The 15,788-nt window shown below is 47.0% G+C and overlaps 1 protein-coding gene across 4 annotated transcripts in view; it reads right to left on the reverse strand.

Moving 5' to 3' along the window:
- FXYD6 (FXYD domain containing ion transport regulator 6) overlaps window positions 1-15,788 on the reverse strand; it is a 36,376-nt gene that overhangs the window by 13,182 nt on the left and 7,406 nt on the right. The window lies entirely within an intron of this gene.

Here is a 15,788-nt window from a genome sequence, read left to right on the forward strand (position 1 = left end):
CTGGGTGAAGCTAGCTGTCATGTCTTTGGGATATTCAGGCACCCCTGTGGAGAGGCCCATGTGTCAAAGAATGGATGGCCTCAGTCCAAAAACCTGCTAGGAAATAAGGCCTGCCATGAACCCACATAAGTGAACTTGGAAGCAGATCCTCTAGCCTTCCCATGACTGCCACCTGCCTGACAGTCTGACTGCAGCCACCTCAAAGACCCTGAGCCAGAACCACTCAGCTAAGTTTTTCTCTGATTCCTGACGCTCAGAAATCATGTGAAATAACAAATGTTTGTTGTTTTAAGCTGCTGAGCATGGGGGACAATTTGTTATGCAGTAATTGTAACTAATAAGAACATATTTTTACTAATTGATTAGTTCACAATTTTGAATCTCAGCCATCCTATAGCCATTTTCTTTATTCCTAAACATCTTTAGAGTTTACTTTAGTGAAGATTTACTGATTATAAACTCTGTTTTTGTTTATCCAGAAATGTTTTCATTTCACCTTTACAGTGACAGACTCCAGGGTGGCCCCCAATAATTCCAACCTTCTAGTGCAGTCTCTTGCTGCAACCTGCTTCTCACCAATAGAAGCCAGCAAAGGTGATGGAACATCACCTAGTTGATGGTGTTAGGTTACATAAGACCCAATCTTGGCAGATAGAGCTAGAGAAATGATGACCTTGCTAGTTTGAAAAAGCAAACTGCCATATTGTGAGAGGGCCTATGGACAGGAGCACAGGCCAAGGGACTATGATTAGCATCTAGCGGCTGACAGCAGCCCCAGGCCAATTGCCAGCAAAAAGATGGGGGTCTCAATCCTTCTGCCACAAGCAGATGAATTCTGCCAGCAACCTGAGAGAAACTGGGAATAGATCTTTCCCCAGTTTCCTTATCAGACCACACCTCCAGCCCAGTGTTACCTAGACTGTAGCTTGGTGTGACTCTGAAGCAAAGAACTCAGATAAGCCATACAAGACATGTTACCTAAAGATACTATATAAACTACCAAAGGCATGCTGCTTTAAGCCACTACCAAGAGGCAAGGACTGCGTGCAACAGGAATCCAGAAGAACCAGGAGAAGGGGCACAGGGCATACAACAGGGAACCTGGGAAGTTTCTATGGAGGAGTCAACATTTCCTGCTGCCCCTTGAGAGCAGGATAGGATTTTGCTAGATGGGTAGGGAGAGAGAAAAAGGAGGGGCATTCTGCTGAGGAATCAGCATCAAGGCAGTGAGCAGGAAATGGAAAGTAGGAATCACAAATAGCATTCAGTTCAAGTTCAATTCCAGTTGACCCTCAAAGCACTTCATTCAATAGTGGCTGCCTCAAGTGGCTTCCCCAGAGGGATTCTGAATGAGTTCAACAGGAGAGAGGACCTTCACCCACTGCTAATGTCTGCATAGCACAGAAGGGTGCCTGACAGCAACCTATCCAGTGTTTGCCATTTCTAGTGTAAGAAACCTTCCAAACTGGTGAAGAATCCAGTCTGAGTAACACATGACAGGGTAGGTGGTGAGAATTCAGATAAGATGGCTACAATCAGACTGTGGAGGGCCTTGAATGCCAAGCTAAAGAGTTAAGACTTGTCTTTGTATTCTAAAGAAAACATTTCTGATCAAGTTACAGTCGTGCAGAAAGAATTCTATTACAGATTTGAAAAGTGACCAATTTTCTACTCCTTCAAGCTGCTGCCCTGGCCTGGACTACCCTAGGCACACCTTAGCACAGGCCTCCTCAGGATGCCTCCTGGCCCCTAAACCCATTTTTTAAAATCTCATCAATGGTTCCACTGGCGCTGGCCCTGAGTCGAGTGGCCAAGTGAATACACAGGGCCTTTGAAGGGACACAGAATGCCTTTGTCTCACTGTTGTTCCAAGAAACTCTATCTCAGCTTCCCTTCCTGCCACATACCACCCCTTCATGTCCCCCACCCTCCCTGTTATCACACATTCCATTCTTCCTCTGTCCTGGGAGGAAGTTGGGCTGCCTGGGACTGGCTGGATAGAAGTGGGAGTAATAAATCTCATTTCCAGGCCACAGAGTCTAGGGAGCAGATGGAAGAGGAGGGAGGAGTCTTTGGGGGAGGAAGAAACAAGGCCGAATTGGGTGGGGGATCATTACACTAGTGAGCCTCCGGGTACAAGGTGGGCCCTGGACCCACCCCTGCCTGAAGGCCTGAGGACTTGGCTCTCCCACACAGGGTGCCTGAGAAATCATCCCTGCTGGACCGGGGGACTCCCACCTTACCCTCCTGCTCCCCACCACTGTATCATCAGGACCATTCTTCCCTTCTGGAAAAGAAGACCAATCACATTTTGCTTCCTTTATAGTATTTTATGAGAAAATACTTAAGTTTCCGCTCATTCCTCTCCTTTCCATGCTGTCATGTATCTCTCAATTAGTAAACAGCTGGTGTTTCTGGTGGCAGCAGCACTTTAAGTTCACTTTCCTCTCCGATCGTCCTGCCGTTTGCACGTTGGCTCGCTACACGTGCGGGAGAAAGCAATCTGAAGTTTCTCAGGCAATTATCTTTCCATACTGAGTCACATAATTTCGTTTAATTACTGGCTAAAAACTGCTCCGAAAGAGAAGCCACTAGTTGATGATGTAGCAACATGCTGTATTATTTTTGATTCCACGCAGCAGTGAGGTAGATCAGAATACCCACTTTCTACTGTGAAAATAACTCAGAAAACAACCTCCCTTGAAAATGCAGAGGCTCCGAATTATAATGAAACTTCATCATCTCACCCTCATCACTCCCTCCTCCTGCTCCCAAACCCCTCCCACCAAGCCTTGCATCCTACCTGGCAGCCTTCCTGCAGGCTCAGCCCATGGAAGACACGCTCCAGGGCAGTGATTTTCAACTGGTGTGTGCTGACAATTTTCAAGTTCATTAATTAAATTATTTTCAAAAGTTTACAGCACCATGTTTTTTTATTCTTTTTTTTTTATCAACATAATTTAAGTGTGCTATGGAAGTTTAACTATAGGTTCAAGTGTGCCATGAGATAAAAACGGTTGTTAAACACTGCTCTAGGGGATTGCCATGACCTAGGTCCTAGCAGGATGGCCCTAAGAAAGAGGAGGCCTCATTCCAGACATTTAGGAAGAGACCCTTTTAGAGCCACAGAATGCCTGAGCCCCACTGTCTAGGCTAATTTGTTACTCTCGCCCTATTACTGCATGCCAGGAAAAATGATTCACCTGCAAATAAATTGGGTATAACTAAGCCATGAGGCTAGAGTGATTGAGATGAATCACTACCTTTTTTTTGTGTGTGGTTTTTGGCCGGGGCTGGGTTTGAACCCGCCACCTCTGGCATATGGGACCAGCACCCTACTCCTTGAGCCACAGGCGCCGCCCGAAGTCTCCTACTTTTTATTTGAGAAGAATGAGGCCCCAAAAGAGAAGACGGACCTGATTCACCCAGCTAGGCGGGGGTGGGGGCAGGTCAGAACAGATGCCTCCAGCTCCCATCTGCAGCTCTGACGTGCCGGCAGTGGGGGGTGGGCACACCAGGGCTGGCACAGGAGCAGCCACGAGGAATAGCAGGAAGGCTGAGCAATGCCACAGGTCCCTGGGACGGCTGGCGGGAGCCAGGGAAGAAGACAAGGCCCTGTGGGAATAAAGGTGGCCAGGGCAACAACAGGGGCAGGAGGGAAGCCAGCAAAAGGCTCCTTTGATTATAAGATGACCTCGGACTGGAGATAAAAGGAGCAGCGCTGGCTTTGGGAAAAGCGAGGGATGGAATCGCGTCTAGAAAGGGCCTTGCAGGGGCCAGGGGATAAACAGATAATGAGAATAGGCCTCTCCCACTAGTCTGGCTGCACTGCGCGGGTGAGTTTGGTGCAGGTGCCTGTGACAGGAGCATAGATCTGAGCCATGTCCAGCTGGGCTAAAGATGAAAAACAGAGACTTACTGAAAATAGGGGGAGGGTGGTCTACTTGTGCTAAGCAGGACCTTCTGGAGAAATGTTAAGGCCCCCTTAGGCCTAGGGCCCTAGGGAAGGGGCTTCTGTGCTCATTTTCAGCGTTGCCATCAGCTGTCTACTATCCACACTCGGGAACAGGACTCAGGGAACGGGAAGCACAAACCAGCAGTTAATGCCCAGACCCCGGGCTGGCCTCTGGAATGTGTTTTACTTTTCTGGGCAGTCAGGTGTCATAATGCTTTGGACAAATGATAAAGATGCCCAGAGAGACCCCACGGCTGGAGAATGAAATGTTCTCCTTGATCTTCCCTGGCCCCCTGCCTCAACCTGACCCAATGTTTCCCCGGCTTCCTCATTCATGCTTGGGCATCGGTGTCCTCAGCAACCCACCAAACCACCTCCCACTCACACAAATACACTCTTTTCCTCTCCAAAGTACCCGTCACCTTTCTGTCCCCATCTCAGTGGCTTGGTTCACTTCTCTGGCAGGAGTAACAAGAACGCAAAGAACAGAAGCACGGTCATCGCCTGCTTGAGAGATCTGTGTCTAGCAGAACTCCAGGGGGGTTCCAGGGTCCTTCCCAGAGGAACCCAGTACCCCGGCTCCCTCTCAGTTTCAGGGCTGCTCTCTCCCTTCACCTTGTGTCCTGCCTGGAACCAGAGATAAGGACTACACTGTGGCCTCAGACTCCCAATTCTGTGCCCTGAACACTTTCACCTGGAAGCTTCCAAGAGGCAATGATCCAGAGCCACGCCAAGACCAGGTTCCATCATCTGTTTTGTGAAATGGAGGGTTGATTCTTATTCACCTTTGGCCTTTCTAAGAGGCTGCTCAAAACTCCATTTCCCCACATAGCCATATAATACAGTTCCAGCCTCCGTGACTGTAAATGCTCCTGAGCAATGCCAAGGCCAGGGTGTCTGTCTGTCCAGCCATACCCAGTGTGGGGGGGAGGGTGCTGAGCATTGCTGGAGAGTGCAAATCTCCTGCAGAGAGACATTGAGGGTTGGAGCCTTTGTGCCAGTATAAAGCCCACACCCACGCGTGCTGCACACATCCTGGGCCCACAGCCTGGAACAGAGTGTGAAAGGGAAGGTGGGGGAAGACCCTGAGTCTTCTAGGTGGAGGGGGCAGCAATGAGGAGTTGGGGTGGGCACAGGTGTCTGCCTGCACCACAGGGGGCCTCTCTGGACTCCATAGAAGCAACTGAGAAGAATTAAACATTCTGAGATGGAGGCCAAATGCAGTGGCTCATGCCTATAATCCTAGCAATCTGGGAGGCCAAGGTTGGTGGATTGCCTGAACTCAGGAGTTCAAGACCAGCCTGAGCAAAACAAAGACTGTTTCTACTAAAAACAGAAAAACTAGCTGGGTGTATTGGTGGGTACCTATCGTCCCAGCTACTCAGGAGGCTGAGGCAAAAGGATCTCTTGAGGCCAAGAGTTTGAGATTGCTATGAGCTATGATGCCAGGGCACTCTACCTAGGGTGATAGAGTGAGACTCTGGCTCCAAAAAAATAATAAAATAAAATAAAGGGGAAAAACATTCTGAGATGAAAACCCTGTATTTGAAGCCTAGGCCAGGAGTCTAGATTAGATATAAAAGATAATATTCATAATAAACAACACGGGTGTGATACAATTCTTACTGCTTTAAATATTTATTCTTATTTAATCCTTAAAGACTGCCTGATGGTAACACTTACAAGGTGTGTGGGAGGCCCTTTAATAGAATCCTAAGCCTAAAGAGGCTTTAAAAAGCCTTCAGGGCAAGACTCTTCTCTTCCAAAGATCTTGCTTAATACAAAGAGATCAGACTGCCTTCCCTCTGCTTTTTTCCCCAAACAGTAAGACTCACTCATGTCTCAGGAATTTAAAGATTTCACCTCTCTGCCAGTAAATCTGACCAGTTTGTCTGTGATGATTTTTAGTCTTGGGCATCTCTGTTTTCATTCTTAGCCTGGCCTTACAGGGCTCAGATCTATGCTCCTGTCACAGCCACCTGCACAGCACAACCAGGATAGTGGGAGAGGCCTGTTCTCATCATGTGCGTGTCCCCCCGTGAGAGGTGAGGAGCTGGTTCCCTGCCTTCAGAAGGTCATTGGATATCATCAAACCATTTTATGGAGAAAGGAAGTGAGGCCCAGTAAGAGAGCTCCCCTGGTGAATTGAGTGTTGGGCTCCAGACTTCAACTGTGCTCTGTCCGCCTCCCTTAGGTGGGGGGAGGGTGGTCTTCCTAATGGGAGTGCACTGGCTCAGCCAGAGAGCGAGCCCCAGACTTTAGTCTGCAGATCCACATGGCCAGAAGGGCGCACATCCACTCAGGGACAAAGGGCGTGATGGGCCACCTGCACTGCAGCTCTCAGGAGGGTCCACCTCCCCCAGGCAGCTGCCTCCCTAATTGTTGCTGCTGTCTCAGCCTGGCAGGCCTCAGCCTGTGAGCTCTGCAAAGAGGACCATAGTGAAAGGGCTACTTACTGTCTGGGTGGACATTTACCCCAGTCAAGTTCCCCAACACTCCTAGCTTCATATATATCCAAGAGGGGAAGGGCACCAGCAGTGCACAGGGCCTACGGCTCACCCTGAGAGAAAACTGACATTTCCTTGTTGGATAGAGAGTCATTTATTTACTCGGGAGGGGGATTTTTCTGAGCAGGTTACAGAACCACACAGCTGAGTAGGGCAAGGGTAAGAGCACGAGGTGGGGGCCAGGTAGCAGCTAGTCCATTCCCCGTCCACTTCCCAAGGATGTTACAAAGGCCATGTGAGATGGTACATGCGAAGGTTCTTTGTAAATCTTGTAAATGGAAAGCACTGTTATAACATTTATTAGGTGCTCATGCCTATTCTAAGCGGTTTACATGGATCAACTCATTCAATCCTTATATTAGTCCTAGGAAGTAGCTACTGTTATGATCATTCCTGCCATATAGAAGGGCAAACTGAGGCCTGGAAGTTAAGTAACTTGCCCAAAGTCCCAAAGCTAGAAAGTGACAGAACCCAGATTCAAACCCAGCAACCTGACTCAAAGTCCTTGCTCTGAACACTCAGCTCTTCTGCCTCTCTGCCACCCAGTGGTTTTGTGCCCTTGGGCAAGGTACTTGACCTCTGAGTGCCTTTGCTTCTGCAACTGTGATAGGATGTGTGTCTCAGGAGCAGTGAGGGTAAAATGACATAGCCTCTGTGTGTGGGCAGCTATTGCTCGCCTGTCCATACCAGTCCTTTATGAGAACGGCATCTCCTTTTGGAAGGGAGCCTGTACCCTACCTTCACCCACTCCAGTCCTGCTGGTCTGAAGGCTGCTAATGGCAGCCCCTGCCTCCTATTCAAAGGTATGGTTGGTAGGAGACCTCGGGGTCCCTGGGCTCCTATGGTTTTCATGTCAGAGCCAAAAAAGGAAGGGTCAAAGTGGCTGAGCTATGAAGTGTGGGGGTAGAAGGAGGCTGGGGGTTGGGGGAGAAATCAGTCAGCAGCCCATGGGCAAAGAGCTGGCTGGGGCAAAGACATGGAGAGGGTGGAGAGGTGGGGGAAGGGAGAAGACCTGGCTGTGCTTCAGGCTCCCTCTGGTCCCAGGTGCCTGCACTGGGCCCTATGAACTGGTAACCCCTGCCTGGCCTACACTAGATGGAGTTCTGTTTCTGTCATTTGCACTGAAAGTAGCTGTCATGTTGAAAGCGCTGAGCACAGTGCCTGGCAGATAGTAATATCTCATTAAGCACCAACTGTTATGTTATTATTATCATTCCCCAGCGCTTTCTTGGGCTTCCTCCCTCATTTTCTACATTTTCCTGAACAATAAGGAAGAGAAACAGAGACGGGGCTACAGCCCCTCTCCTTCCTTCCTCCTTGCACTATTCTCTGACCACTGGAAGGCTCCAGGGTCCTCCCTTGGTCACAGGGTCAGGAAGGGGCCTCAGCCCACAGCTGACACTGTTGCCCTGCCACTGCCTTCTCCCTGCCTCAAAATAAACATGCTGGGTCATCCAGGGCTGCAGACAGGTGGTGTAGGGAAAGCACGCGTGCTGGGCCAGCCCAAGGAGGTGACGTGTACTCCCCCAAACTCAGGGAACTCCTGGTTAGAGACAGAAGCAAGACAGAAAGGACAATGGGACCGCAAGAAAGGAGAGAAACCCCAGAGAAAGAGAAAACCAAATAGGGGGATACCCAAGAGAAGTGGGAGAGAGGCAGGCGAAGGAAAGAGAAGAGGAAGAGGATGGAAGAGGCTGGCCTAGGGGCACAGTCCCCGCAGAAACGAGGGGTGAGGACTGGGGAGGATGGAAAGAGGAACACAGGTGGTAAAGGGGGAGAACACTGAGAGAAGGAATTGGCTTTGAAGGCTGGGCTGGGCCTCTAGGCCAGACCCCCCATGCACCCTTGTCATACGGATGCTCCAGAGAGAGGAAATACAGTGGGTGGGGCTAGGGAGAAAAAGTCAACAGGCAGCTGCTGTTCCTGGGAGAAAATATCTCACATCCCTAGGGGCAGACACGGTCTCTGCTGGACAGAAGGCAGTAGGCTGAGGCTCCCCGGGTGAGCCCCATCCCTCAAGGTCCTCAGCCACCCTCTGGTCAACATACACAATTTTCTTCCTTTGCTGAAGCCACTCAAGAAGAAGCCTCTGCCTCCCACAAGGGTCCCCTTCTGTGTAACTCTTAGGAGGGCTGGGCCCTGAGACACACAGGTAGGGCCACGGGGACTTCTCCAAAACAAGGGTGCTGTTCCTAAGGTGGCCCTGGACCTCTGCCTCCTTGGGTTTAGGGGGCCAGGGCAAGATATATTAGAACAGCGACTCTTGTCCCTCAGCCCTGGACCCTCCAGTGTACCTGTGGCTGTCAAAAGAGAAAGAGGAGCAACTATTTGTATGTCCCACACCCCACATTGCTCCTGTTCTCTGTCCTCATTGGTTGAAGAGACAATGACAGTGATGGTGGTGTTAAGAGCACCAAACATCCGTAAGGCAGCCTCCCAAGCACTAGCCCAAAGAAATATTAACGTGGGCGGCGCCTGTGGCTCAAGGAGTAGGGCGCCGGTCCCATGTGCCGGAGGTGGCGGGTTCAAGCCCAGCCCCGGCCAAAAAAAAAGAAATATTAACACTGCATGTTGTCGGTTATTGCCACCATTTTACTGGTTAGAAAAGAAGAGGCTCAGAATTATGCTACTGCCTAAGGCCCATTGGCTATCTGGAATTGTCTCCTAATTCTGTTGACGCTCTTTCCATTCTTTCTTGCTGCCTCCCTGACAACTGTGGCAATATACAGGGACTAAGGGAAACAAAAATGTTGGTCCTGATTTAGTCCTGGAATGTGGGCGTGTTTCAACATATGAAAATCAATCAATACATTATAGCACCTCAACAAAATGAAGGGGAAAAAACTATACGCTCATCTCAATTGATGGAGAAAAAGCACCTGACAAATTCAACACCCTCTCATGATGAAAACACAACAAATTAGAAATTTAAAGCTCATAATACTGCCAGGTGGACTGGCTTCTGCCTGTAATCCTAGCTTTTGGGAGGCTGAGGCCCGGGGATTGCTTGAGACCAGGAGTTCAAGACCAGTCTGAGCAACACAGCGAGACCTCGCCACAAAAAATACAAAAACTAGCTGGGCACCGTAACATGCACCTGTAGTCCAGCTACTTGAGAGGCCAAGGCAGGAGGATTGCTTGAGCCCAGGAATTTGAGGCTGTAGTGAGCTATGATGATACCACCTTTGTACCGTAGCCTGAGCAACAGAGCAAGACCTGTCCCTAAAAAACGAAAACAAAACAAAACAAAAATAACACAAGCCATATATAAAAACGCGCACCAAACATCATACTCAATGATGAAAGACTGAAAGCTTTTCCTCTAAGATCAAGAACAAGGCAAACACTGTCACCATTTCTATTTAACACAGTATTGGAAGTCCTAGCCAGGGTAATTATGGAAAAAAATAAATAAAAGGCATCCAAAGTGGAAAGAAAGAAGTATAATGGTCTCTGTTCACAGTACGACGTGATCTTATATATAGAAAACCTAAGATTCCACCCCCCACAAAAAAAAAAAAAAATACTGTTAGAACTATTAACCAACAAAGTCAACACACACGCACACAAGTTGCATTTTATGGGCAGCGCCTGTGGCTCAGTGGGTAGGGTGCCAGCCCCATATACCGAAGGTGGCGTGTTCAAACCCAGCCTGGCCAAACTGCAACAAAAATATATTCGGGCGTTGAGGCGGGTACCTGTACTCCCAGCTACTTGGGAGGCTGAGGCAAGAGAATTGCCTAAGCCCAGGAGTTGGAGGTTGCTGTGAGCTGTGTGATACCATGACACTCTACCAAGGGCAATAAAGTAAAACATTGTCTCTACCAAAAAAAAAAAAAAAAGTTGCATTTTATATGCTAACAGTGAACCACTGGAAAAGGAAATTAGGGAAGCAATTCCATTAATAACATCAAAAAAGTAAAATACTTAGAAATTAACTTAATCAAGAAGGCAAAAACCTTGTACAATGAAAACATTTCCAAAAGAAATTAAAGAAAACATAAAATATATGGAAAGATAGCCCATGTTCATAGGATGGGAGACTTAACATTGTTAAGAAACAAATATTACCCAAAATGATCTATAGATTCAATGCAAGCCTTATCAAAATCCCAATGCCATTTTTTGCAGAAACAGAAAAACCCATCCTAAAATCGAAATGGAATGTCAAGGGACCCCAAATAGCCCAACGATCTTGAAAAGAAATGAAGCTGAAGGACTTGTGCTTTCTGGTTTCAAATTTTACTACAAAGCTACAGGAACCAAAACAGCGTGGTCCTGGCAGAAAGACGGGCAATACACACCAGTGGACCAGAATAGAGTCTGGAAATAAAACCTCACACATATGGTCAAATGTTTTTTGACAAGGGTACGAAAACCATTCAATGAGGAAAAGACAGTCTTTTCAACAAAGGGTGCTGGGAAAACGAGATACTAGATTTCTAGATGCAAAAGAATAAAGGTAGACTCTCACCTAACACCCTATAGGAAAATTAACTTAAAATGGGTCCATGACCCACCTACATGTAAAACCTGAAACTATAAAACTCTTAGAAGAAAACATGGCAAAAGCTTCATGATGTTGGACGTGGTGATGGTTTTTGAACGTAACAAAGTCACAGGCAACAACAAAAAAAATGTAGACAAATAGGACTCCATAAAAATTTTAAAATTTTGTGAATCCAAAGACACTATCAACAGAGTAGAAAGGCAACCCACAGAGTAGGAGACGATATTTTCAAATCATATATCTGATAAGGGATTAATATCCAACATATATGAAAACCTACAATTCAGCAACCAAAAAAACCAATTTGGAGTAAAGAATTTGGACAGATATTTCTCCAAAGACATACAACTGGCCAACGAGCTTATGAAAAGATGTTCGACAGCACTAATAATTAGGGAGATACACATCTAAACTACAAGGAGAGCTGGGGGTGGTAGCTCTAGTCTGTAATCCTAGGACTTAGGAAGCTGAGGCGGAAGGATCATTTGAGTCTAAGATTGCCAGAATGTGGTTAGCTATGGTGGTGCTACTGCACTCCAGCCTGGGAAAGAGAGCCAGACAGGCTCTAAATATAAGAAATAAAAAACTACAATGAGATACTACTCCATACCCATTAGGACAGCTACCATAAAAGAAAGGAAAGGGCAGAGAAGGGGAAGGGAAGGAAAAGAAGAGAAAATAACAAGTGTGAATAAAGACATGGAATTATAAAATGTATAGCTGCTGTAGAGTGGTTTCCCAAAATATCAAAAATAAAATTATCATATGATACAGCAATTTTATTTCTGGGTATATACCCAAAAGAATTGAAAACAGGATCTTCAAGAGACTTTGTACACCCGTATTCACAGCAGTATGATACACAATCGCCAAAAGGTGGAAGCAACCCGGGTATCCACCAACAAATGAGTAGATAAATAGATGAAATTTGCGGACACTATAATAAGTCAGACACAAAGGGACAAACATCGCATGCGTCCGTGCATATAAGGTAGCTAGAGTGTCAAAATCATAGAGACAGAAAATAGAACCGTGGCTGCCAGGTGTTCAGGGAAGGGGGAAATGGGGAGTTGTTGTTTAATGTCTATGGAGTTTCAGTTTTGCAAGTCTAGAAATGGACAATGGTAACATTTGCACAGCAATGTAAATGCACTTCATGACATTGACCTGTACAGTTAAAAATGATTGAGACAGTAAATTTTATATTGTGTGTATTTTAGCACAATAAAGAATTGGGGTGGGGTGGGGAAGAGAGCATAGTTGATGGGGAAAAAATACACTGACCCAGACTTATGACAAGTTGAACTCTTTTTTTCTTCTTTTTCTTCTTTGCTGCCGTAGCGTCCAGTGGTGTCATCATAGCTCACGACAACCTCAAACTCCTGGGCTCAAGCGATCCTCCTGCCTCAGACTCCTGACTAGCTAGGACTATAGGTGAGCTAATTTTTCTATTTTTTGTAGAGATGGGGTCTCATTATAGCTCTAGCTAGTCTCGCCCTCCTGAGCTGAAGTGATCTTCCCTCCTCGGCCTCCCAAAGTGCTAGTATTATGGGGGCAATCCACCCTCGCCCAGCCTAAGCTGGACTCATATGATGCAAATATCCTTACCCAAGCCAGGGGAGAATGGCCAAGGAGAAGGTAACCCAAAATACAGCTTTTTGAAACTCTGGCGTGCATTATGTCTTTCCTTTCACCTTTTCTTGCCCAGTTCTGTTCTTCTTACTGTGACTGCTGTGAGGTAGGACTAGGACTCTGGAGTCTCTTAGGAAGAAGAAGGCCTGGCCTAACTGCCGACCCACAGCTATGCCCTGTTGTTCCCAGCTGAGCTTCAGCATCAATGTAGCACTCCTCTCCCGATCAGCTTCTGTCCCCTCACAGCAGCTGCTGAGCACCCCGCTGTTCTCTGCCCAGCAGAATACCAGTATATTCATGCTGGGAGCTGGATTGTGTCCCAGACCTGTTGTAGGTGATCCTATCCACTGCAGCTCAGCTCACAGGAGATGCCAAAAGAATTACCAGCCCAGAGACTGGCAGCCCCTTTCTCTGGCTCAGAATTAGATGAGGGCATAGAATTGAAATAAAGACCACCCCTACTCAAAAATACAGTAGCACCTCCATGGTCGACCACCTCTCTATGTTGACCACCCCCTTAATTTTCATAGATCAGCCATGCACCATAGGTGCGTAGCAGTGTAGAAAGCCTAGGTCCTTATGTTGACCCCCTCTGTGTGTTGACTAGTTTGTTACAGTCCCTTGACCAGTCAACATACAGAGGCTGTACGGCCCCCCAACATTCTCTCAAGGAGAGAATTTTAAGTGTCACTAAATCCTTCTTTCAAAAGAGAAATACTCCCAATCTTAAAAGACCTACTTCAGCCTGAGTTATTTAATCACGTTGCTTTCCATGCAACACAGAAATCGACTTGCATTTAGGTGGAGAAAACAGTGAAGACAGGGAAAGAAATTTTGAAGCAAGTCATAATTCTGGAAAGAAGGACATCTTTATGCTTTCAGTAAGCAAGTTAACAAACATTTACTGACAGCCTCCTATTTGCCAAGCACTATGCCAGTCACCAAGCATGCTGCAGTGAGCAGGTCAGATGCAGTCCCCACCTGATGGAGCTCACAGTTTAAACTGTTTACAGGATTTCCTCTCTCCCTCCCAGGTTCCACGCTGTAAAGTCCTAACCAAGCTTAATCCTGCTCCCCCGGGTTACTGTAGTTTACCTAACACTGCAGTAGCTGCACCCACCTCTGCTCTGGACATGGTTTCTGCACCACTGATGACCCTAAAGTACATTCTGATCTCTTCCCTCCCAAACTCAAATGCATTCAGTGGGGCTTTAGCATCCTCCTTTTTTTAAATCCAAACTTTTTTTTTTGGCATATAAAAATTTCTGTCTTACCAGAATTTTCTCCGATTGCTTTCAACTAAGATGGTCTACAACTTTCCACACATGTGTCTATCTGACACCTTGGTACATTTTGGTCACTTGACCTAGAGTGCCCTTCCCTTCTCTATTTATTTCTCTAGTATTCCCTTAGTATTCATAATATTCCCTTCTCTATTTATGTTCTCAACCCTGGTTGTAGCTTAGGATCAAGATGAATGCTTTAAAAAACAGAAACAAAACAAACAAACAAACAAAAAAAACAGAAACAAAACAAACAAACAAAAAACAGAAACAAAACAAACAAACAAAAAAAACAGAAACAAACAAACAAACAAAATAATAAGGATGCCTTAGAATTAACCAAGCCCACATTAAATTCTAAACTCAGGGGTTGGGGCCGGGGTAGGTGGGGGGGAGGGGGGAAGGCAAGGCATCAATAATTTTTGTTTTCTTTGCAACAGAGTCTCACTCTGTACCCCGGCCTTATAGTGTCAGCCTACCTCACAGCAACCTCAAGTTCCTGGGCTCAAGAGATCCTCTTGCCTCAGCCTCCCAAGTAGATGGGACTACAGGTGCCGGCCACAACACCAGGCTAGTTTTTCAATTTTTAGTAGAGATGGGGTCTTGCTCTTGCTCAGGGTGGTCTCAAACTCCTGAGCCCAAGGGATCCTCCTGCCTCCAGTTTCCCAGAGTGCTAGGATTACAGGTGTGAGCCACTGCACCCACCAGGCATGAGTAATTTTGAGAATCTCCCTGCTAATTCCAATGTGCAGCCAAGGTTGAGGATCGCACTGTCTTTGTCCAGCTCCCGCTCCACGGAGACTCCTTTCTCCAGACTCAGAAAGCGCCTGCTGCCTGTCGTTGTCACCGACCTGGCACCTAGCAAATTGTTTCATGCTCTCTTTAATAAGAAAGACACTCTGCTACCCCATGACTTGCAAAGCCTGGGACAGTGAGGACAGCTGGAGAGTGCTGGTGAGAGACCGATGTGGTATATTCGTCTCGAGGAGTGGAGAGAGCACAGCTGTAGTCACCAGGCCCTGGAACTGTGCTGGAGGGGGGCATGATAGGGACAGAAACCCAGTCCTGCCAAAACCCACAGTGATGAATCATGCCGATCAGATGTTCCCTTATGATGAAAATGGCACTTTACCCCTGCGACCTTCCCCCCCCACACAAACCCCAGCCGATCATGAGGAAAACATCACACAAATCCCAGCTGAGGGGCATCCTACAATATACCTGCTCAGTGCTCCTCAAAACTGTCAAAGTTATCAAAAACCAGGGAAATCTGAGAAACTGTCACAACCAAGAGGAGCTTAAGGAGGCAGGATAACGACACGTAATGTGGGGTTCCAGATGAGACCACAGAACAGGTAAGAGAAACTAGGTTAAAACTAAGGAAATACAAAGTGTTGATGTGGGTTAATGATAATGTATCAATATTGGTTCATTAAATGTAACCAATGTGCCTTGTTCATGTAAGATCTCGATGATCATAGTGGAAACTGTTGCAGCGGAGCGTGTTGGAACTCTGCACTATCTGCTCCAGTTTTCGGTAAGTCTAATGCTGTTTTTTTTTTTTTGTAGAGACAGAATCTCACTTTACCGCCCTCGGTAGAGTGCCATAACATTACAAGACTCACAGCAACCTCTAGCTCTTGGGCTTACGCAATTCTCTTGCCTCAGACTCCCGAGCAGCTGGGACTACAGGCGCCCGCCACAACGCCCGGCTATTTTTTGGTTGCAGTTTGGCCGGGGCTGGGTTTGAACCCGCCACCCTTGGTATATGGGGCCGGCGCCCTACTCACTGAGCCACAGGCGCCGCCCTCTAATGCTGTTCTAAACATACAAAGTCTGGTCACAGAAAAATAGGAAAAATTTTAAAATTCAGTTAAAAGACAAAAATAGTCCCCCAAGCC

The sequence above is a fragment of the Nycticebus coucang genome, chromosome 6 (genome assembly GCF_027406575.1).
Source record: "Nycticebus coucang isolate mNycCou1 chromosome 6, mNycCou1.pri, whole genome shotgun sequence".
Lineage (NCBI taxonomy): Eukaryota > Metazoa > Chordata > Mammalia > Primates > Lorisidae > Nycticebus > Nycticebus coucang.